A 22,779-nucleotide genomic window follows, 5' to 3' on the forward strand; every position below is an offset into this window, starting at 1 on the left:
TGCTGGTTGTCATTTTAAATCTCACACCTCAATGTCTTAGCACTTTCCTGCTTTGTTGGTTTCCAGGGCTTATTAAAATTAACCACCCCCCCCCCCCCGCCGCGGATATTGAAGAAAGAAAGCAGGAAGGTTGTGCAGGCTTCCAAGAGGCAGAGCCCTGCTTCCGCGGCCACCTCTGTCTTTCTACCCACAGCAGCCGGGTTTACCAATTAGTCTCCCTTAAAGAGCAGTTTATGCTCATCGCGAACAAATGGATGCAATTGCTTCTTTTGAGATGCAGCAAGTTTTGGGCCCTCAACAAAAAAAAGAAAAGAAAAGAAAAGAAAAGAAAAGAAAAGAAAAGAAAGAAAGAAAGAAAGAAAGAAAGAAAGAAAGAAAGAAAGAAAGAAAGAAAGAAAGAAAGAAAGAAAGAAAGAGAAAAAACAGGGCACTGGCACAACAGTCATAACCTCTGCGTGGCACACACACAGAAGGAAAGTTAAAGCCCTGGAGGCGGAGGCGTTCGGAAAGGGAAGGTGGAAGCAGGAAGGACGCCCACGGGATAGAGTGGTCAGAAACAGACCACCTCACCAAAGGGCGCCTTAGACGTTCCAGAGGACAAAATGCCCCTCTTTCCAGGGTAAACACCCATTTGCCAAACTCAGCCAGTGACGGCAAGCAGGAGTTTGCTTTTTTTTTTAAGGCGTCTGAGTAACGATGACAAGAGCAAGAAATGAGCTTAATAATGGGACTGACAGGGCCCCGGGCTGGTGACTCAGCTGATGTGCACAGCATCAAAACCCAGGTTCCTCAATGCGCTCCCTCTGCAGTTCAGGACAGCACTACAACTCACCCCATCAATCACTGCTTAAAAAATCAGTTCTAAAAAAAGACGACCCATTTGAAAGCAGCCGGAGGAGGAAGACAGAGAGTGTCTCACAGAATCCAACCGCTTGTAGCCTCGGAACCATAACAAGAATATGAAACTAGCGGGTCCAGTGTGAGGCAGAACAGAGACGCCGTCACGGCTCTCAGGAGGCTGAGCAGGAAGCGCATGGCTCACGCCCTGCAACGCCCTAAGGGCGCCTGGAGCAGCCCACAGGCCTGTGTCCTTCGTGTGGGTTCACCTTCCTAGTTTCCTGGGTAAATTCAATGTACAGCATTTATTCGCCAAGAAAAGAACATTCAAATCAAACTACTGTCATAACTCTGAAGGGCTCTTAACACTCCAGTCCACACGTTCAAAAGCCCACAAATATCAGTGCTGCCACTGTGCAGGTAACAATGTTTTGGATGCATCATGCACGTAACCAGTAACGACGTTTTCATGTTTTCCGTAGCCATCTCATTCAGGATACTAAAATGATCTGTGACGACTTGATACTTAGTTATCTGTGATTTTCAGATAGATTTAACAAGGCTACCTGGCCAAGAAGGCCTCACCCTCCTGAACCCGGGCACCGGTGCCCCTACGTGCACCCGGGGCCTGGGGAGTGCAGTCTCCACCACCTCTCGCTCTTCAATGTTAAATGTCCTCCCGGAGCGCCTGCGTCGTGGGCCCAGGCTCGGCCCCTCCTGGAGAGCCCTTTCCACATTACAGGACAGGGGAAGCCCAGAGCCCGCGCTGCGGCGCCGCTGACGTCCCGGAGTCCCCGCTTCCTGGTCCTTCCCGTCCGCGGAGGCTGGCGGGGAGGGCCTGGGACCCATTTTAGTTTTCGGTTTTGTCACGAGCCGGAAGGCGACAGCACATGCGAGCGCAGGAAACCCTTTTTTAAAATCTTCCAGCGGAAACGCGAGGGGCTACCGGACTGCCTCGGAGACGCCAAGCGGGAACCCAGAGCACCCCTGCCGTTTCCCGCATTGCAGCAGCCGGGACCCCGCCCACGCCGCGGGGGGCCCGAGGCGACAGGAGGCCCGCCGGGATCCGGCCGTTTCTTCCTCGACATGCTGGGGGATGGCGTGGGGCGGAGTTGGGGGGCGGGGGCAACTTAAGAAGTGATCGCGCTGTACCCAGGATTCGGAGGGGAAGCCCGGCCCCATCCTACAGCTCAGAGGCAGAACGACCCCGGAAGGTGTTCCAGGCGACCCCCTCTACCAGGCTCAATTTAAAACATAAACCGGAGAGGGTGGAAAGCTCACTATTTTCCGAATGGAGGTTCCTACCGCCATGTTCCTTCCTCCTCCGCCCCACCCGGCAAGGACCCCGGGGCTGCCTTGCCGGCTCCCGCCGCCCCGCAGGTACCCCTGTCGCTCCCGGGCACGGGCTTCTCCCCAGTTCTTCCCATCGCTTCCCCGCTCTTCTCCCCAGTTCTTCCCATCGCTTCCCCACCTTTCCCCGGGTCCTTCCATCGCTTCCCCCTCTTCTGCCCGGTTCCCCCATCCCCTTCCCCTGTTCTCCCCTTCTCCCTCTTCTCCCCTTCTCCGTCCGTCCCTCCCTCGCCGCCCGGAGGGGGGCGCGCACCTTGAGCATGTCCCCCGCTGGTCAGCACGCCGATGGCCTTGCCGGCCCCGGAGAGGTGCTCCAGGAACTTCCGCAAGGAGCCCTTGGGGGCCCGGGAGTCGTCCGCGTCCAAGGCGAGGAGGCCGAGGGCAGCCGCTAGTCCGGGTGCGCAGCAGGCAATGGAGACCCTGCCGGCGCGCGCCCGACTCGGAAACGTTGCCCCGCCCGCGCCCCCGCCCGGCCCTAGCGTCAAAGGGCCTTGACGGGCGGGGCCCAAGCGCACAGGAGGGGCTGCGGGGGTGGGGGCGCGGCTAGGGGCAGGGGCAGGGGCAGGGAAAGGGGCAGAGAAAGGGGCAGGGGCTGGCCGGGGGCGGGTGTGGGCAGGAGGACCTACGCGGGGGTCGTCGTAGGTGGCTGCCGCGCTAGAGGTGGGTGAGGTCGCGGAGGCGGGGGTAGCACCACAAGTGGGCGGAGTCCCTGGGGGTGGGGCCGCGTTGCCGGTGCGCTAGCCTCGCGGGTGGGTTGGAGGACTCTGGTTGGGGCCTTTAGAGATGCCCGGAGCGCCACAGGTGGGGGCAGGGGCAGCGACCGGGGGAGGGGAGACCGCAAGGGGGCGGGGTCACATCGTTCGCTGGGCGGGCCAAGGCAGGGCGGAATAGAACGCCGGGAGCATCTCCCGGGGGCGGGGGGGCAAGGGAGACCGTGAGTGGGCGCGAACGCCGGGGCCGGTGGAAACCCCGCACTTGCGGGGAGCGCCGATGGCGGGGCGGGGTGGAATTGGGGCGCGGAGACCCCACCTGGACGCGGAGGCTCGCGGCAGGCCCGGTAGATCCGGCTGTTGTCAGCGCCGAGCCCGGCCGCGCGCACAGCTTCTTGGTGGCGGCAGGATTCCTCCTGGGGCTGCGCTAGGAGCCTCTGCGCGCGGCTTCCTCGATCCCCGCCCCCACGTTTTCTCTGCAGCCTGAGGTCGGGAAGGACGCACGGAGAGTGGATCCTCCAGGTGGTGGGAAAAGCTGAGCGCGGCGAGCTTAGCTATGACGAAGCTGCGATTTCCCGGGTCCACGGGGTCTGTGGCGCTCCCGGGCCCCCAGCCCGTCCCGTGGGGAGAAGAATCCTTGGGGTGGGGGAGAGTATCGGGGCGCTACCCTCAGAGACGCCTGGGCGCGCGAAAGTCAGAGTGGGACAGGAGGAGGCGCAACGGGACTGACCTGGCGGGGAGGCGGGACGACCCTTCCTCCCTATGGACAGGCGCGCTGCTGTACGCTGTGCCGACCTCGGCTGACTTCACCGGCCAACTCCACGTGCTGAAATACGCACATCCAAAGCGCTGTGCCAGTTGCCCATCCACAGCTTAGCAACCTGGTGCCAGTTACCTGCGATGGGAGAGGGAGCAGCCCCTACAAAAGCACGGGCTTATGGGATCCCGGTTCCTTCAGTGCTCACCCCACGAAGAAGGGCTCCCAAACGGCCCCACTCGAGGGCTTTCCGGAGGATGGTCCTGCGCAGTGGGTGTTTGTTGAACAGATAGGAAACAACAAAAGAGACTAAGAAGAGGTTTGTTCTATGAACCCGGGAAAGTGAAGCAATCGCAAAGGAGAGTCTCACCAAAGGGCAATCCTGGGGAAAAGATGGAGAGGCATGGATTTTTCTTGGATGTGTGCCTCATCCTGGGGCTCATCCCGCTGAGCATCAAATATTCATTGCAAAAGAGGAAAAAAATATATATGCTGCAGACAATGCTGGATGGTCTAATCTCTCCCTTGGCCAGAATTAACGGCGAAATTCCTAACCCCTCGTGGTCCTCAGAATCACCTGTCCTATGCACACCCCCATTAAACCACTGAAGTCCAGTTTCTGGGAGCTCAGCCAGGAAATGTGTAGTTTTAAACAAACCACCTAGGTTATCCTGATGAATGCAAAGTCAGAGAGCGCTGCTCTCATGCAGTGAACCTGAGCATTATTCTATTAATTAAAAGGGAGAGGCGAATCCTGGCTGTCTTAAGGTGGCAGTTGAGTGGCCTTTGCCTTCTGGCGGGCAGAAGAGCAGACCGAGGCTCTAAGCACCTGCACCCACAGTTGGGCTCAGGATCTGTGCTGGAGAATAGAAGGGCTAATTTAATTATTCATGCCTTTTTAGAGCATGTTACATGTGGAGAAGGTGGGCCACACTGAATTTTATTTTAGCCAAATACCCGTTATCTCCTTATACAATTGATATTTTTATATTGAACATTAGGGGATTGGTCATTTGTCATCAAATTGTCTGTAATACAGAAAATGATAGATACAACCTAACAGTTCAAACATGATGAGTTAAATAAATGATGGTAAAAATATGCGCTGCAATAATATTTAGTTGCTGTTACCGCTACAAAGATATGTGTCTACTGACATGGAAATATGTTCAGGACATACAAATAAGTGAAAAGGCAGGCCTAGACGCAGTGCGAGCCTGTGTGTGAGTGCGTGCGTGTGTGTGTGTGTGTGTGTGTGTGTGTGTGTGTGTGAGTCTGCATACATATGTAAATGTTTCTGAGCATTTTATTTCCTTTCTTTTGCTTAGTATAGGCAATGCCATTTTTCTCTGCGATGAACAGGTATTGTTTAGGGAATAGAAATAGCTAATGAAAAACAATAAAATTTAGAGTGTCAAGACCCCCAAGGTTACGGATTATGTTCAAAAGTTTGTCTGTGTATAAGGGCTAGGGTCAGGGTGGTCACTGACGGTCCTCACACATCTGTTCTTATGAGTTTGGCCCATTGCTCAGTCAGTCAGGGAATTAACATATATTAATATATACCTGTAGCAAAGATGGAAAAGAATAGCTATGGCTTTTTTTTTTTTTTTTGAAAGTCATGTATTTCAATGTTGCTACAACTAGAGGTTTTTGTTTTTGTTTTTTTTTTAACTTTGGCCTTAGCAATGAATCTTCTAATTCAAGAGGAAGATATTACATGCCGTGCTGACCGTACAGCTTCTACCCAGTAGGACCTGAGGTGTGTGCTTGTTCTTTATTGTCCCTTGACAGATTACTCCAAAGGCCCACACCAGCACACACTTATACCCCAGGAGTGATTACTCCTTGGGCCAGGAGTTCAGGCAGGCTTCACTGGGCCCTCTGCCCCAGGGGCTCTCCAGGGCTGCAGCAGGTGTCTGCCTAGGGCTGCTGTGTCTTCTGAAGGCTCAGGCTCATCAGGGGAGGAGCTGCTTCCATGCTCACTTCTGTGTTGCTGGCAGGATTCTGTTGCTTGCAGGCTGTTGGACTGAAGGCCCCAGTCTCTCTGTGGCATCAGCTTCAGGTTGCCCTCTGCCCTGGGCGGGTGACTGGCTTTGCCAGAACTAGCACCTACCAAGAGCCAGGGGGAGAGTTCCAGTGGACAGAACCTCAGCTCCTCCCAATCCAATCTCAGGAGAGACCACCATCTCTTTTGCCTGGTTCTATTCATCAGAAGTGAGCCGCTGAGTCCAGCCCTCTTCTAGGGTCTGGCTGTGAACACTAGAGACAGCGGCCAAGGGGAGCCACTTGGGAGGGTGGTGCTGCCTGGGACCTGCCTAGGACAAGGTGAAGGAGAACATGCATAGGGACAGCTGCCCTTCCCACTTCCCCTCAGTGGTGAGCGCAGGAGTTGCCGATGTGCCCTAAAGGAGTTCTGGCATCCCAGGAGGGAAGCAGCTCCCAGCCATGAGGACACCATGACCCAGTGCCCCAGCATGTGGGGCTGCACATCCCAGGGCTACCTGAGCTGCAGCCTCTTCCCCTTCTCTGCTGTCTCGGCCTGTGCATGGAGTGGGCATCTCAAATCTGCAGGGGCCAAACTGAGCTCAGGCCTCTGCACCCCCCACACAACCCCCCATCGCTCAATCTTCCTTACCTCAGCTCCTGGTGACTCCATCCTCCCAGGGGCTCAGGCTGAAGCCTTGCAGTGCTCTTCCACCCTGGCATCTAAGTCCCTCAGGAAAGTCCCCATTGGCTCTTCATTGCATCTGGAGCCACTAGGGCCAGGCCACCACCTTTGACCTGGACCGGAACAGGCTCCCTCCTCATCCCCTGCTCTGCCCCAACCTCCACCCCACCTCCATGTCTCGGGTGTCCTCAGCTTCAAAGTCAGGGTGCACCTATCAGGATGTAATTCAGGCATCTTCTCTGCTGACTCGGAGTCACAGACCCCACACAAGCCACACTGGCCTGTCCTCTGGTCCCTTCAGATCCTGGTGCTGCCCAGAGGCCCATGCAGGCACCCGACAACCTCAGGCCTAGCCTGCTCTTTCCTCAACCCAGGCCCTCCTCTCCCTACCGACTCTGCCCACTTTCCACAGGTCTGTCCTGCAAGGTCTCCTGCACGGTGAGGCCTCCCCAGATCACCCTCTTAGAAATTTTGGGCTCCATGCACACTCCTGTTCCCTCCCTGCTGCTCTTAAAACATCCTCGTCAGTGTCACACATGGGGCATTTCACCTATCTGCTGGGCTTCTCGAAAGGTCCCCTGGCTGAACTCTGAATGCCGTGGATTCAGAGATCTTTGACTATTCCCTGCTGCAGTCCCAGGGCAACAGCAGAGCCCAGGACAGAGTGAACCTGTCATGGGTGCTGCTGAATGAATGAATGAAGGAGGGAGGGAGTGAGTGAGTGAGTGAGTGAGTGAGTGAGTGAGTGAGTGAAGGAGTAAATGAGTGAGTAAATGAGTGAATGGGTGAGTGAGTGAGTCAGTCAGTGAATGAGTGAGTGAGTGGATGAGGGAAGGAGAAATGAGTGAGTGAGTGGGTAAATGACTGAATGAGTGACCGTGAGTGGGTGAATGAATTGCCAAGGGAGTCAATGAGTGAATGAGTGAGTGAGTGAATGGGTGAGTGAATAAGTGAGTAAGTGAATGAATGAGCGTCTTAGTGAATGAGTGAGTGAATAAGCAAGTGAATAAGTGAGTGAATGAGTGAGTGACCGAGGGAATAAATGAGTGATGAGTGAGTGAGTGAGTGAATGAATGAGTGACTTAGTGAATGGGTGAGTGGGTGAATGAGTGAGTGAACAGATGAGTGGGTGAGTGAGTGAATGGGTGAGGGAAAGAGTGAGTGAATGAGTCAGTGAGCGAACAAGTGAATGAGGGAGTGAAGAATTGAGTGAGTGAATGAACAAGTGAGTGAGTGAATGAGTCAATAAATGAGTGAGTGTGTGAGTAAAGGATGAGTGAATGAGTGAGTGAAGAGGTGAATGAGTGAGTGAATGAGTGAATGATTTGAGTGAGTGAATGATTGAGTGAATGAATGAGGAAATGAGTGAGTGAGTGAATGAGTGAGTGAATGAGTGAGTGAATGAGTGAATGGGTGAGTGAGTGAAAGGGTGAGTTAGGGAATGACTGAGTGAGTGAATGAGGGAATGAATGAATGAGTGAATGAATGGGTGAGTGAATGAGTGAGTGAGTGAGTGAATGGGTCAGTGAATGAGTGAGTGAATGAGTAAATGAATGAGCAAGTGAGTAAAAGGGTGAGTGAATGAGTGAGTGAGCGAGTGAAGGAGTGAATGAGTGAATGAGTGAGTGAATGAATGAGTTAACGAGTGAATGAATGAGTGAGTGAATGAGTGAGTGGGTCGCTCAGAGGAGATGAGGACAGGAGTTGCCCTCTGACTGCTACAGTAGACAGGAGCTGAAGGAGTCTGAAGGGTGGGATGTGCTCACTCGATACATACACCCTGCTCCACACATCCCCAGAGAAACCTAGTCTCACCAGAGTGGTCGCTTGAGAATTATTAGTAACAACCTTTTCCCCAATATTTCATATATGCAGGATGATTTCTTACTTTCCTTGAAAATGCCAATCGTTTTTTGGACTTGGAATTCTCCACTGCTGGTCCACGCCACTGTATTCTCCCATAGGGGTATCCCCCGAGTTGGAGAAAGAGTCATTCCCAGGAATGGATAAAAGCCAGAAGGGCATCATCAGGTGGGGCACCTTCTCCTATCATCCTCCCCTTCCTGTCTGGGTTACCCTGAGTGACTTGGTTTGGAGGTCTACAAAATGCGGACATATCAAATTTAGATAAAAGCCTAAGCAGTTTAAGAGGTTGCAGTGCTAGCAGGAAGGTCTTTGGCTCCCGGCACCCTCCCCCTGTCCAGTCTCTGCTGGACCCAGGACTCTGACTCCACCTTCGGCCTTGGGGGTTTCCTCCCTTCCTTCCCAGCCACTGAGCCGGCTTGGGCTAATCTGCAACCGCAGAGGTGCAGCCCTCCTCCTTTCCTCCTGCCTCTTCCTCTCTTCTCACTTTCCTTCTGCTTCTTTCAGGACTTTGGAAAGTCCAAGAATAAGCAAAACTGTAGACCAGAAAACGCTGCCTTGAGCCCATTCCCCTCCCAGCAGCTTCCCTTCAGACTCCTTGATCTTGAAAACTTATTTTGCTTCGTATCTAGATGCTAAACTTCATATAGAAAACAGGTGGGGTTGGTTTCTTGGCCGGGTACAGTGACTCACACCTATAACCCCAGTGCTTTAGAGGCCAAGGGGGAACGATTGCTTGAGGTCACATGTTTGAGACTAGCCTGGGCAACACAGGGAGACCTCGTCTCTACAAAAATTCAAAAAAAAAAAAATTACCTGGAGCGATGGCACATCTGTAGTCCCAGGTACTTGGGAGGTCGAGGCAGGAGGATCACTTGAACTCAGGAGTTTGAGATAACAGTGAGCTATGATTATATCACTGCACTCCAGCTTGAGTAAGAGAGTGAGACACTATCTCCTAAAAAAATAAAAATAAAAAGTGCTGGAGTCCAAGCCCACAGCCAATTGCGACATGTAGATCTTTCATTTTTATAATCCGCCTCTCTTGTCTAAGTGCCAAATGACACTTTCATTGTGTGCAACTACTTCCACTTTTGACTGGCTTCTCTCTCCTTATGTATTAAGAATCAGGTTGCATAGAGTTCTGAGAAAATAAACTAATAAATCAGCTGCGTGCCATGGCTCATGTCTATAATCTCAGCACTTTAGGAGGCTGACACAAGGATTGCTTGAGACCAGGAGTTTGAGACCCGCTTTGGCCACATAACGAGATCCTGTCTCTACAAAAAATAAAAAAATAAAAATAAAACGTTAGCAGGACATGGTGGCACACCTGCAGTCCCAGCTACTCAGGTGGTGGAGGCCTGAGGATTGGCTCGAGCCTGGGAGGTTGAGACTGCAGTGAGCCGTGATCATACCACTACACTTTGGCCTGAGTGACACAGTGAGACTCTATTTCTAAATAATATAATATAATATAATATAATATAATATAATATAATATAATATAATATAATATAAAAACAGATGGAAGCTTTCCAAGACTTTGATGCAGAAACAGGTCGCCCTGAACCAATTAAAATTCATGTCCAAAAACCGGAGAGAAATGAAAGAAAGAAGTTGGATTATTTCTGTAAAGTATGAGGCCACTACAAGTTTTACTTTCTCTAGGACGTTTTCTCAGTGGTGTCAACTGAAGTCCACTTCACAGAATGACTTCATCTCCTGAGCACGTTGGAGAACGATGATTAAAGAGACTTCCTGGCACTCCCGATATTTTTAGTGTCACATGGAAGCAGCAAGAGTCATATGTGTGAAATAGGTGGTATTAAAGCGGAAGACACTGGTTTGTTCTTTCATGAACATCATCGGAACATTTCTCTAACGACTAGCGTTATGTCAGAAAATGGGGAGAGAGAGATGGTTGTTTATTGGCAAATAAGTTACATAAATTTCCCAGTTAGAAAAACAATCATGATTTTAGCCTTGTCAGATGAAGTCAGATATGCCCTATGCTTCAGTTATGGAATGCTACCTCTGTATATTGATTGACCAGTATCTTCCACAGACCTGTGATCTGTCGCTGTGTATAAGCTTGAATTCATAACTACCAGTCCTTGAAGCTCCCTTGCTTCCTGCGCTGAACTGAAGTGGCTCCCAACTGAGGCATTCAAGGGAAAACTCACTGAAATATTTGAAACCACCGCCATGAACAAGAATGCTCTTCCTGTATGCTAGGATGTACACCCAGAGCGTTATCTCATTAGTTGTATATGCCAGCATCCCGCAGGATCTTTTACCTTTTTTGGGTGTCAACTTCGAGATTCTGATGTAAGCTGCAGACCTCTTCCTCTTCCAGGCGGGCTGGAGGAGAAGGCTGGGCTGGAGAGGAAGGCTGGGCTGGAGGAAAAGAGTGGGCAGGAGGGAAGGGTGGGCTGGAGGGGAAGGGTGGGCTGGAGGAAAATGGTGGGCAGGAGGGGAGAGAGGGAACCTGTGGTCTTCCTCAGGTTGCAAGAGAAAGAGAGCAGATGGGGAAGGATCAGTTACGTCTTCATCTCACATGCGGTAAATCAGTCCTCTACATAAGCCTTTATATAAGATAAGGTGAACATAGACCAGCTTCCTGTGGAGATGTAGTTATCTGTAACTATCTGCTTAGGAACAAAAGGAAAGGCAGTTTCTTGCATGATTCAGCTTCCAACTTAATGATTTTTTTCCGTTTTGGCTGTGAGTTGGGGTCCCAAGGCTTTATTTTTCCCTGTACACTATATTGTGTGTGAAAATTGTTGTTTGGGACCTAAAGTTGTTTACTTACTCCACCTGCATCCGTTAGCTCCATTTCCATTTGGAGTGGCTTCTGGAAGGCTGGAATTGAAATCCACCAGTGCCCATTTCAAGGTATTCCCAACATTGCCTGGGAAAAAGGAGCCCGGATACGCTTCCCTGTGGATGCAGGTCAGTCATCATAACGCACAGAAACAGCGTTGACCTCAGCCTGGAGCCATCGTCCTGAAAGGGGATTCTTCTCAGCTTGGGCCCGAGACTGATCCCTGAGAAGCGGCCGCTCCATCCCTGAACCCTTCCTGCTTATGTCTCCTTACTTCCTAGTGATCACGACATTCAGGCTCAGAATGCCGCAGGCCTATCCCACTGGAAGCTGCCGAGGTGCCTCCTGCCACTCAGGACGCCCGGCACAGCAGCAGGATCAAGGGACCAGCAGGGAAGAGGCTGCAGTGATTTGGGGGAAGAGCCCGAAAATCACCTGGAGCCTGGTGGCAGGTGGTCCCACCTCCTCCCCAATATTAGGTCCCAGAGAAAATGACAATATGAGCAGCTCACGTCACCATTATTAGCAGAGTCTTTTTATTCTTTCCTTAATTTTTTGCCATTAAATGGAGCTCTATAGGCCCATTTTCTTTTTTCTTTTTTTTTTTTTTTAGACAGAGTCTTGTTCTGTTGCCCAGGCTGGAGTGCAGTGAAGCGATATTGGCTCACTACAAGCTTGGCCTCCCGGGTTCACGCCATTCTCCTGCCTCAGCCTCCCGAGTAGCTGGGACTACAGGGCCCCATCACCATGTATGGCTAATTTTTTGTATTTTTAGTAGAGACGGTGTTTCACTGTGTTAGCCAGGATGGTCTCGATCTCCTGACCTCGTGATCCACCTGCCTCAGACTCCCAAAGTGCTGGGATTACAGGCATGAGCCACCCCGCCAGGCCTATAGGCCCATTTTATGCTTTTAATGCCACCAATACATGAAATTCCAGAGCTGCTTCTGTGAAACATACTTTCATTTTCATTATTTTATTATTTATTACATTAATTCTAGTATTTTATTCTCTTTGTTTTTTTAAGAAGAACTTCAGCGAGAGAGGGGCTATCCCTGCTGCCTTGTGGCTGCAGAAGGAGAGAGAAGGAGCCTCTCCTAAAAAGGGTTTCATGAAAGCCCTGAGGCGAGATACTCACTTCAGAGGGTTCAGGACAAGGACACTCACTTTGTTCTGTGCGGTGTGGAGACACGGGTGAGCGTTCCTCAGTGACACCAACTGGTTCCCTCTTGTCCTCAGCTGCCAGTGCCCTGGGACATGTCATTTGGACAAAACCATTTTCCATGTCCTGCCATCCATTCCACGGAGGCAGGAGAAAAGGGTCTGGAGGCAGGAACATAAGGCCGATTCACCTTGACTTCCGAGAACGAAATCAAATGGAAACTCTTGCGGTATGACAAGAAATATCCTCTCCATTTACACAGGGCTTACACCGAGTACATGACTTTGTAATTTTACTTCATCCTCTTCATTTACGTAGGGTACACACCAAGTAACCAATGGAAACCTCGAGAGGGGATTTAAGCCCTAGAAACTTCAGTAACGGGCCCCCTGTGCTCAGGCGCTCTCACCCTGTGGAGCGTGCTTTCATTTTCCGTAAATGTCTGCTTTGCTGCTTCATTCTTTCCTTGCTCCATTTTTGCATTGCGTCCAATTCTTGGTTCAAGGCACCAACAACCTGGACACTTTCAACCAGTAACATTATCTTAATATCTTGTTTTAAAACTGAATTCTGTTTTTCATCTGTTCACCTAGTTTTTAGAAAATAACAATGAAATACCAATTGGAGCTTACCACAGCTTAATAGGAGGGTCACTATGAGCTATACAACAGGTTTGATGTTTAAAAGCTTGCAACAATTTTTATTGCTCTTTCATTTACAAACTACAGTAAACATTTAGTTTTTTATGTTTAATTATGAAATATATGACACCTAAGAGTCTATAAAATTTGGCTGGGCATGGTGGCTCATGTCTGTAAGCCCAGCACTTTCGGAGGCTGAGGCGGGTGGATCATTTGAGGTCAGGTGTTTAAGACCAGCCTGGCCAATGTGGTGAAACCCGTCTCTACTAAAAAAATACAAAAAGTTAGCTGAGCATCATGGCAGGCACCTGTGATCCCAGCTACTCGGGAGGCTGAGGTGGGAGAGTTGTTTGAACCCAGGAGATAGAAGTTGCAGCGAGCCGAGATCGTGCCATTACACTCTAGCCTGGGCTACATGAGCAAAACTCCGCCTCAAAAGCAAACAAACAAACAAAACTGAATGCATAATCTGATAGATTAATAATTGCGCTGTTGTCATCATGCATTAGCATCGAGTGTCTTGAAAGGCTACAATGCACCCTTCTTTCATCACCTGGGTCTCCCTTCTTCACCCAGACATAGGACTAATGTGTTAATGTTTGTCTTGCTTTTCATAAGTTATATCATTTCTCTGTATATTATTCAGCCATGTCATATGTTATAGTTTGTGAACTGTATGTGGAATAGCAGTGTATTTTTCAGTAATTTCCTTTGTTCACTGTAATTTTTCATTGCTGATGCTTCTAACGGCAGTTCATTTTCACAGCTGTATCATATTCCACAATGTGACTATGCCAGCTTTTTTCCTTGATAGAGATGTATTTGGGTGGCTTTCAAGTGTTTTCTATGTCTACAATCACTGCCTAAATATTCTTGCCCCGTATGTGTCTCTTGGAGAAGGCAGTGCAAAGGCATTTCTGGGGCAGACATGCCTGAGAAGGCAAGTGTGAGGCCACAGAGGGGCGTGTCTAGCTTTTTATGAAATACAGTCTCTTAACGGGAGCAACAGCAGTGGATACTTTGCCAGCAGTTGATCTTTTCCACATTTTGGATTTTTGTGGCTCTGCTCAATTTGTTTCTTGAATTATTGGATGTATCCACAGTACTTTGTTTACTTATGTTTGGTAACTTTTTGCACGGGGACTTATCTTTCTTGGAATTTTAAGTGGGGAGATATTTTGAGGACAGGGTTGCATTGTTTCAGCAAAGATGTTCACTCACATGGGGTAGAGGTGAAGTTAGCAGCCGCCTGGTGCCACGTCGATTTGACCCATGCTCTCGAGGTCTTCCAGCATGAACTCCTGGAGGACTGTTTCTCATTGGTTCTCAGGGTCAGTGGTTTTCCCTCCACCCAGCACCAATGCAGGGACAGCTGCTCTCCTTGCTGCTCCTGCTCTGAGGTGGGCTTTTATTTTAAGTCTAAGATGTCAGATTTCTGACCTCATTTTGGAGAGACATCCGGTTTTGTTTCTGATGCCCCATCCTCTGTGCAACTGTCTAAACAGAAAAATAAATTCCACTTTGGTTCCCGCCAATTCCTTATCGACTGCTGTGGATTCCATCCTTCAATGCCAGCCCAGTAATGCACTTACAAAGATGCATTTTTGTAGGTTTTACCCAACATCTCAGTTGTTTTCGTTGGGAAAGCTATTTAGTGTCCCTTATGTTGAAAGTTGGAAGCGCCTGGCAGCACTATAGGTGAGAGAGCTGCTCTTCCCCCTTTTCATCATCTTCACGCTGGGTCCAGGCCTTCTTCACTCTGTGATTAAGATGCCACAATGGGCCGGGCATGGTGGCTCATGCCTGTAATCTTAGCACTTTAGGAGGCCAAGGTGGGTGAATCACCCGAGGCCAGGGGTTCAAGACCAACCTTGCCAACATGGTGAAACTCCGTCTCTACTAAGAGTACCAAAAATTAGCCCGGCATGGTGGTGGGTGCCTGTAATCCCAGCTACTCTGGAAGCTGAGGCAGGAGAATCGCTTGAACCAAGGAGGTGGAGGTTGCAGTGAGCTGAGATCATGCCATTGCACTTCAGCCTGGGCAACAGAGTGAGACTCCATCTCAAAATAAATAAATAAATAAACAAAAAAATAAATAGCTGCTATGGCCTCTGAGCTGCTTGCTCTGCCTCTGGCATCCATTCTCATGCCCCACATTAGCAGAGATGCACTCACACCCAGTGGGAAGGCAGGACGACTGAAGGACTGTTATTATTAACAAGAAAGATAAAAAAATTCTGAGGATAATGTATAATTCTGTTTCCTAGAAATATAAAAATGCTCTGATAAATTATTAGAATTAACAAAATTCAGTTTAGCACTCATGTTCCAAATGATCACCAACTTTAATATGCCAACAGTAGCAAGACTAAATAATAAGAGGGAGTGAGGGGGTTCACTCACAAGGGCCAGGCCTCTGCAGAGAGGGCAAGAAGGTCGACTCACTCTGCAGCTTCCTGGCCCATCATCGTTTTCCATGGTGAGAGGCTTATGGGGCCTGGCCCTCCCTCTCCTGCCTGGGGACTCCAGCTTATTCTCAGGGCTGGGCAAGGAATAAGCCCCATTTAGGTCATTTCCTCACTTGACCTTCTTCTGGACTGAAATGCATTTGCTTTCCGAGTGCTCATCAGGGAGCCGCACATAGAAGCCCTTGTTTTCTCCCCACTGCTGACTGATTCTGGGTTCGAAGATGCCCCCATTCCCCTGACTCCTTGGACACTGCATCTTTGGCTTTCACTCCAAGATTTTGACCTCAGTTAAGGGTTCAGAAACTCTCTTTTTAAACTTTATTCTCAGATTGGTTTTCTAAAAGTCAGGCCAAAAAAAAAAAAAAAAGACACATAAAGTGGGTGAGTCAAGTGTGAGTGTAAAGTTCCGCGGATGAAGCCGAGCATACACGAACCTCTGTGAGGGCGGCGTCTGTGCTCAGGAGTCATGTTCATCCCAGAGCTTCCCAGGACACAGACCTAAACAAAAGAAAAAAAAGGAGGATAACAGAAGTAAATGCTAAGATTCTCCATAAAATCCCATTTTTTTGGTGAATGGGTTTTCCTCTTAATTTCTAGGCATTTGGCATCATGGAAATAGAACAGCAGCATCTTCTACCTGCATGGCCGAGCTTTTTCAGGTGGGCAGAATAAACCAGGACAGTATACAGATCAGAGGGCAGGTTGGCAGGTGTGGATGGCCACAGAGGATGTGGGATGATCCTAAGGGGCCTTTCTACCATGATGTGTATGGGATGCAGGGAGGGGACAGAGAAGCAGGCAGGGAGACAGGGGGCGGGGGAGAGTGGGGGAGAGAGAGAGAGAGAGAGAGAGAAAGGGGGAGATAGAGAGGGAGAAAGGGAGGGAGGGAGAGACAGAGAGAGGGAGAGAGAGAGAGAAAGGGATGGATAGAGGGATGGAGGGAAGGACATAGAGAGGGAAAAAGAGAGAGGGAGAGAGAGAGGGAGAGAGGACCAATTCACCACTTTTGTCCAAAAAACCAGGCCAAAGGTCTGGAGCCCGAGCGTACCTTCTCTAAAGGGTTTTGGAGCATATTGTTTTTAATTCCCTTATTCCTACAGCTCTTCTAGAATATGACCATCTTCTGACTGTTCTATTCTTTTCTTTCTTTTTTTCTTTTAGTAAATACACTCCTATAATTTGAGCTTGTTGTCCTATCTTGTAAGCTATATCCTGGCAACATTCCAGGAATGAGTCTAATTTTATTGTTTTATTTATTTATTTAAACATTTTGCTTTTTCTTTAAGAAAGATTCAAGAAGTGGAATTTCTTGCCCATGGATGCAATTGTGAGGACATTTGTGAAGCTCTTGTCCAATGCCAGTCCAGAAGGCTGGTCCCGAGAAGGCTCCTTGAGAAAGAGGGGGTCTGCTGCACAGCTCCCGGTAGGCACCTGTGCCATTGATCTGGGTTGGCAGGATGCCAAGCTCCACAGGTGGCCTCACAGCCTGGGACCTCGGTGTCCTAGAACAGCCCTGAGGTCCTACTTTGCCCCTCCTGCCACTGTTTCTTCTTCCCTGATGTCATTCTGCTTCTAGGAGGACTTCCTTTTGGTTCCTGTGACCTGGCCTTCGGTTTGATTCGTTACTGAGCAGTCTTAGTTCATTCAGGCTGCTATGACAAAGTGCCATAGACTGGGAGGTTTATTTTATTTATTTATTATTTATTTATTTATTTATTTATTTATTTTGAAATGGAGCCGTGCTCTGTTGCCCAGGCAGGAGAGCAGTGCTGTGATCTCAGTTCACTGCAAGTTCCAACTCCCGAGTTCAAGTGATTTTCCTGCCTCAGCCCCCCGAGGAGCTGGGACTACAGGTGCCCACAACCATAACTGGCATTTTCTCTCTTTTTTTGTATTTTTAGTAGACATTTCGGGGCGATGGGGCTCCCAGGGGCCAGGGGGGCGGTACGGGGGTGGCGGCAGGGAGCCCGATCGCGGGGGGTGCCTGCACGCCCGGCGATGGGGCTCCCAGAAGCCAGGGGGGCGGGCCGGGGGTTGCGGCTGGGAGCCCGATCGCGGGGGGTGCCTGCACCCCCGGCGATGGGGCTCCCAGAAGCCGGGGGGAGGGCCGGGGGTGGCGGCTGGGAGCCCGATCGCGGGGGGTGCCTGCACCCCCGGCGATGGGGCTCCCAGTAGCCGGGGGGTGGGCCGGGGGTGGCGGCTGGGAGCCCGATCGCGGGGGGTGCCTGACCCCCCCGCGATGGGGCTCCCAGAAGCCAAGGGGACCGTCCGGGGATGGCTCCTGGCAACCTGATCTGGATATTTGGAAGAGTATCACAAGGGGTTGTCCAGTGTCTGTGATACTGAGATTAATATCTGTCTCTCGGCCTTGGAATATTGAGAAGGATGAAACAGGGTGAATGTCCACCCTGTGCCACATTGGGAGTAATATCAGCCTGTCCCCTCCATGGATATTAGGAACAATATCCCAGACTGGGTGTACGCCTCCTGCTGTACAGAGTGCAATATCATCCTCTCCCTCCCAGGATAGTAATTACAATATCACTGGGCGGGAGCACACAGCCTGGGAATTATTATCATCCTCTCCAACTCCATATACTAGGAACTATATCTCAGAAAAACTGTCCCCTCAGTGCCATATGCGGACTAATAGCAAAGGCTTCTTCCGGGAATATTAGGAGCAATATTACCGCGTAGCTATCCATCCATTGCTATAATTGGAGTCATGTGATACTCTACCCCCGTTCATATTAGGATCAGTGTCACGTGGTGAGTGTACACCTGCTGCGATATTAAAACTAAAGTCCTGCTTTCCGACCCTGGTTATTAAGAACAGCATCACAAGTAGGTTTACACTTCCTGTGACATGAGGAATAATAATATGATTATTAATCATCAATGATCGATTTTAATAATTATCAATGATACTAAAAATTCATAAGATACCATTATTAATTATGGATAATGATTTTGAATACATGATTATGCCTGCTTTCAATTAATTATTAATATTAATGTCATCAAATAATATTATTAGTTCCTAATACTAATCATTATTGTATTCCCAGCATCACTGGGTATTGATTTAAGTCACATTAATTGCTAATATCATCATATAATTATTAATAGTGATATTACTAATAATTATGATTACAAATGGTTAACCTTTTAAACCAGTATTCATTTTTACTCTCTTTATTGTGATCATTAATATCAATAATTATTATTAATATTAATATAATTATTAATATTAATGATTAATAGACTTCCTCCTGATGTACCCCCGGGAGAGGACGATGTTAATTTCTATATCACAACGGTGTACACCCCCCGTGACAGAGTTTCCAAGTTCTGCTTGGGAGAGGAGGATATGACAATCAGTTTCACTGGAAGTAGAAACAACGGTGGGATACTGTTCTGAATATTCAGGGAGGAAGAGGCTGATGTGACTCCTAATACAGAGGGGGTTACTCCCTCTGAGGGTGTGCACACTGGGGATGTACAATCGTCTGAGAAGGAGTTGAAAATTTTCCGATGGGGAGATGATATTACTCAGAATATGAGAAAGAGGCAGGGGGTCCACAAGGCTCCCAGAAGCCAGGGGGGCGGGCCGGGGTGGCGGCTGGGAGCCCGATCGCGGGGGGTGCCGGCACCCCCGGCGATGGGGCTCCCAGAAGCCAGGGGGGCGGGCCGGGGGTGGCGGCTGGGAGCCCGATCGCCGGGGGTGCCTGACCCCCCCGCGATGGGGCTCCCAGAAGCCAGGGGGGTCGTCCGGGTGTGGCTCCTGGCAACCTGATCTGGATATTTGGAAGAGTATCACAAGGGGTTGTCCAGTGTCTGTGATACTGAGATTAATATCTGTCTCTCGGCCTTGGAATATTGAGAAGGATGAAACAGGGTGAATGTCCACCCTGTGCCACATTGCGAGTAATATCAGCCTGTCCCCTCCATGGATATTAGGAACAATATCCCAGACTGGGTGTACGCCTCCTGCTGTACAGAGTGCAATATCATCCTCTCCCTCCCAGGATAGTAATTACAATATCACTGGGCGGGAGCACACAGCCTGTGAATTATTATCATCCTCTCCAACTCCGTATACTAGGAACTATATCTCAGAAAAACTGTCCCCTCAGTGCCATATTCGGACAAATAGCAAAGGCTTCTTTCGGGAATATTAGGAGCAATATTACCGCGTAGCTATCCATCCATTGCTATAATTGGAGTCATGTGATACTCTACCCCCGTTCATATTAGGATCAGTGTCACGTGGTGAGTGTACACCTGCTGCGATATTAAAACTAAAGTCCTGCTTTCCGACCCTGGTTATTAAGAACAGCATCACAAGTAGGTTTACACTTCCTGTGACATGAGGAATAATAATATGATTATTAATCATCAATGATCGATTTTAATAATTATCAATGATACTAAAAATTCATAAGATACCATTATTAATTATGGATAATGATTTTGAATACATGATTATGCCTGCTTTCAATTAATTATTAATATTAATGTCATCAAATAATATTATTAGTTCCTAATACTAATCATTATTGTATTCCCAGCATCACTGGGTATTGATTTAAGTCACATTAATTGCTAATATCATCATATTATTATTAATAGTGATATTACTAATAATTATGATTACAAATGGTTAACCTTTTAAACAAGTATTCATTTTTACTCTCTTTATTGTGATCATTAATATCAATAATTATTATTAATATTAATATAATTATTAATATTAATGATTAATAGACTTGCTCCTGATGTAAACCCGGGAGAGGACGATGTTAATTTCTATATCACAACGGTGTACACCCCCCGTGACAGAGTTTCCAAGTTCTGCTTGGGAGAGGAGGATATGACAATCAGTTTCACTGGAAGTAGAAACAACGGTGGGATACTGTTCTGAATATTCAGGGAGGAAGAGGCTGATGTGACTCCTAATACAGAGGGGGTTACTCCCTCTGAGGGTGTGCACACTGGGGGTGTACAATCGTCTGAGAAGGAGTTGAAAATTTTCCGATGGGGAGATGATATTACTCAGAATATGAGAAAGAGGCAGGGGGTCCACAAGGCTCCCAGAAGCCAGGGGGGCGGGCCGGGGGTGGCGGCTGGGAGCCCGATCGCGGGGGGTGCCTGCACCCCGGGCGATGGGGCCCCCAGAAGCCAGGGGGGCGGGCCGGGGGTGGCGGCTGGGAGCCCGATCGCGGGGGGTGCCTGCACCGCGGGCGATGGGACCCCCAGAAGCCAGGGGGCCGGGCCGGGGGTGGCGGCTGGGAGCCCGATCGCGTGGGGTGCCGGACCCCCCGGCCTTGGGGCCCCCAGAAGCCAGGGGGGCGGGCCGGGGGTGGCGGCTGGGAGCCCGATCGCGGGGGGTGCCTGACCCCCCGGCGATGGGGCTCCCAGAAGCCAGGGGGGCGGGCCGGGGTGGCGGCTGGGAGCCCGATCGTGGGGGGTGCCTGACCCCCCGCGATGGGGCTCCCAGAAGCCAGGGGGGCCGTCCGGGTGTGGCTCCTGGCAACCTGATCTGGATATTTGGAAGAGTATCACAAGGGGTTGTCCAGTGTCTGTGATACTGAGATTAATATATGTCTCTCGGCCTTGGAATATTGAGAAGGATGAAACAGGGTGAATGTCCACCCTGTGCCACATTGGGAGTAATATCAGCCTGTCCCCTCCATGGATATTAGGAACAATATCCCAGACTGGGTGTACGCCTCCTGCTGTACAGAGTGCAATATCATCCTCTCCCTCCCAGGATAGTAATTACAATATCACTGGGCGGGAGCACACAGCCTGTGAATTATTATCATCCTCTCCAACTCCGTATACTAGGAACTATATCTCAGAAAAACTGTCCCCTCAGTGCCATATTCGGACAAATAGCAAAGGCTTCTTTCGGGAATATTAGGAGCAATATTACCGCGTAGCTATCCATCCATTGCTATAATTGGAGTCATGTGATACTCTACCCCCGTTCATATTAGGATCAGTGTCACGTGGTGAGTGTACACCTGCTGCGATATTAAAACTAAAGTCCTGCTTTCCGACCCTGGTTATTAAGAACAGCATCACAAGTAGGTTTACACTTCCTGTGGCATGAGGAATAATAATATGATTATTAATCATCAATGATCGATTTTAATAATTATCAATGATACTAAAAATTCATAAGATACCATTATTAATTATGGATAATGATTTTGAATACATGATTATGCCTGCTTTCAATTAATTATTAATATTAATGTCATCAAATAATATTATTAGTTCCTAATACTAATCATTATTGTATTCCCAGCATCACTGGGTATTGATTTAAGTCACATTAATTGCTAATATCATCATATAATTATTAATAGTGATATTACTAATAATTATGATTACAAATGGTTAACCTTTTAAACCAGTATTCATTTTTACTCTCTTTATTGTGATCATTAATATCAATAATTATTATTAATATTAATATAATTATTAATATTAATGATTAATAGACTTGCTCCTGATGTAAACCCGGGAGAGGACGATGTTAATTTCTATATCACAACGGTGTACACCCCCCGTGACAGAGTTTCCAAGTTCTGCTTGGGAGAGGAGGATATGACAATCAGTTTCACTGGAAGTAGAAACAACGGTGGGATACTGTTCTGAATATTCAGGGAGGAAGAGGCTGATGTGACTCCTAATACAGAGGGGGTTACTCCCTCTGAGGGTGTGCACACTGGGGGTGTACAATCGTCTGAGAAGGAGTTGAAAATTTTCCGATGGGGAGATGATATTACTCAGAATATGAGAAAGAGGCAGGGGGTCCACAAGGCTCGCAGAAGCCAGGGGGGCGGGCCGGGGGTGGCGGCTGGGAGCCCGATCGCGGGGGGTGCCTGCACCCCGGGCGATGGGGCCCCCAGAAGCCAGGGGGGCGGGCCGGGGGTGGCGGCTGGGAGCCCGATCGCGGGGGGTGCCTGCACCGCGGGCGATGGGACCCCCAGAAGCCAGGGGGCCGGGCCGGGGGTGGCGGCTGGGAGCCCGATCGCGTGGGGTGCCGGACCCCCCGGCCTTGGGGCCCCCAGAAGCCAGGGGGGCGGGCCGGGGGTGGCGGCTGGGAGCCCGATCGCGGGGGGTGCCTGACCCCCCGGCGATGGGGCTCCCAGAAGCCAGGGGGGCGGGCCGGGGTGGCGGCTGGGAGCCCGATCGTGGGGGGTGCCTGACCCCCCGCGATGGGGCTCCCAGAAGCCAGGGGGGCCGTCCGGGTGTGGCTCCTGGCAACCTGATCTGGATATTTGGAAGAGTATCACAAGGGGTTGTCCAGTGTCTGTGATACTGAGATTAATATATGTCTCTCGGCCTTGGAATATTGAGAAGGATGAAACAGGGTGAATGTCCACCCTGTGCCACATTGGGAGTAATATCAGCCTGTCCCCTCCATGGATATTAGGAACAATATCCCAGACTGGGTGTACGCCTCCTGCTGTACAGAG

The sequence above is a fragment of the Macaca mulatta genome, chromosome 4, assembly GCF_049350105.2.
Source record: "Macaca mulatta isolate MMU2019108-1 chromosome 4, T2T-MMU8v2.0, whole genome shotgun sequence".
In the NCBI taxonomy this organism is placed as follows: Eukaryota; Metazoa; Chordata; class Mammalia; order Primates; family Cercopithecidae; genus Macaca; species Macaca mulatta.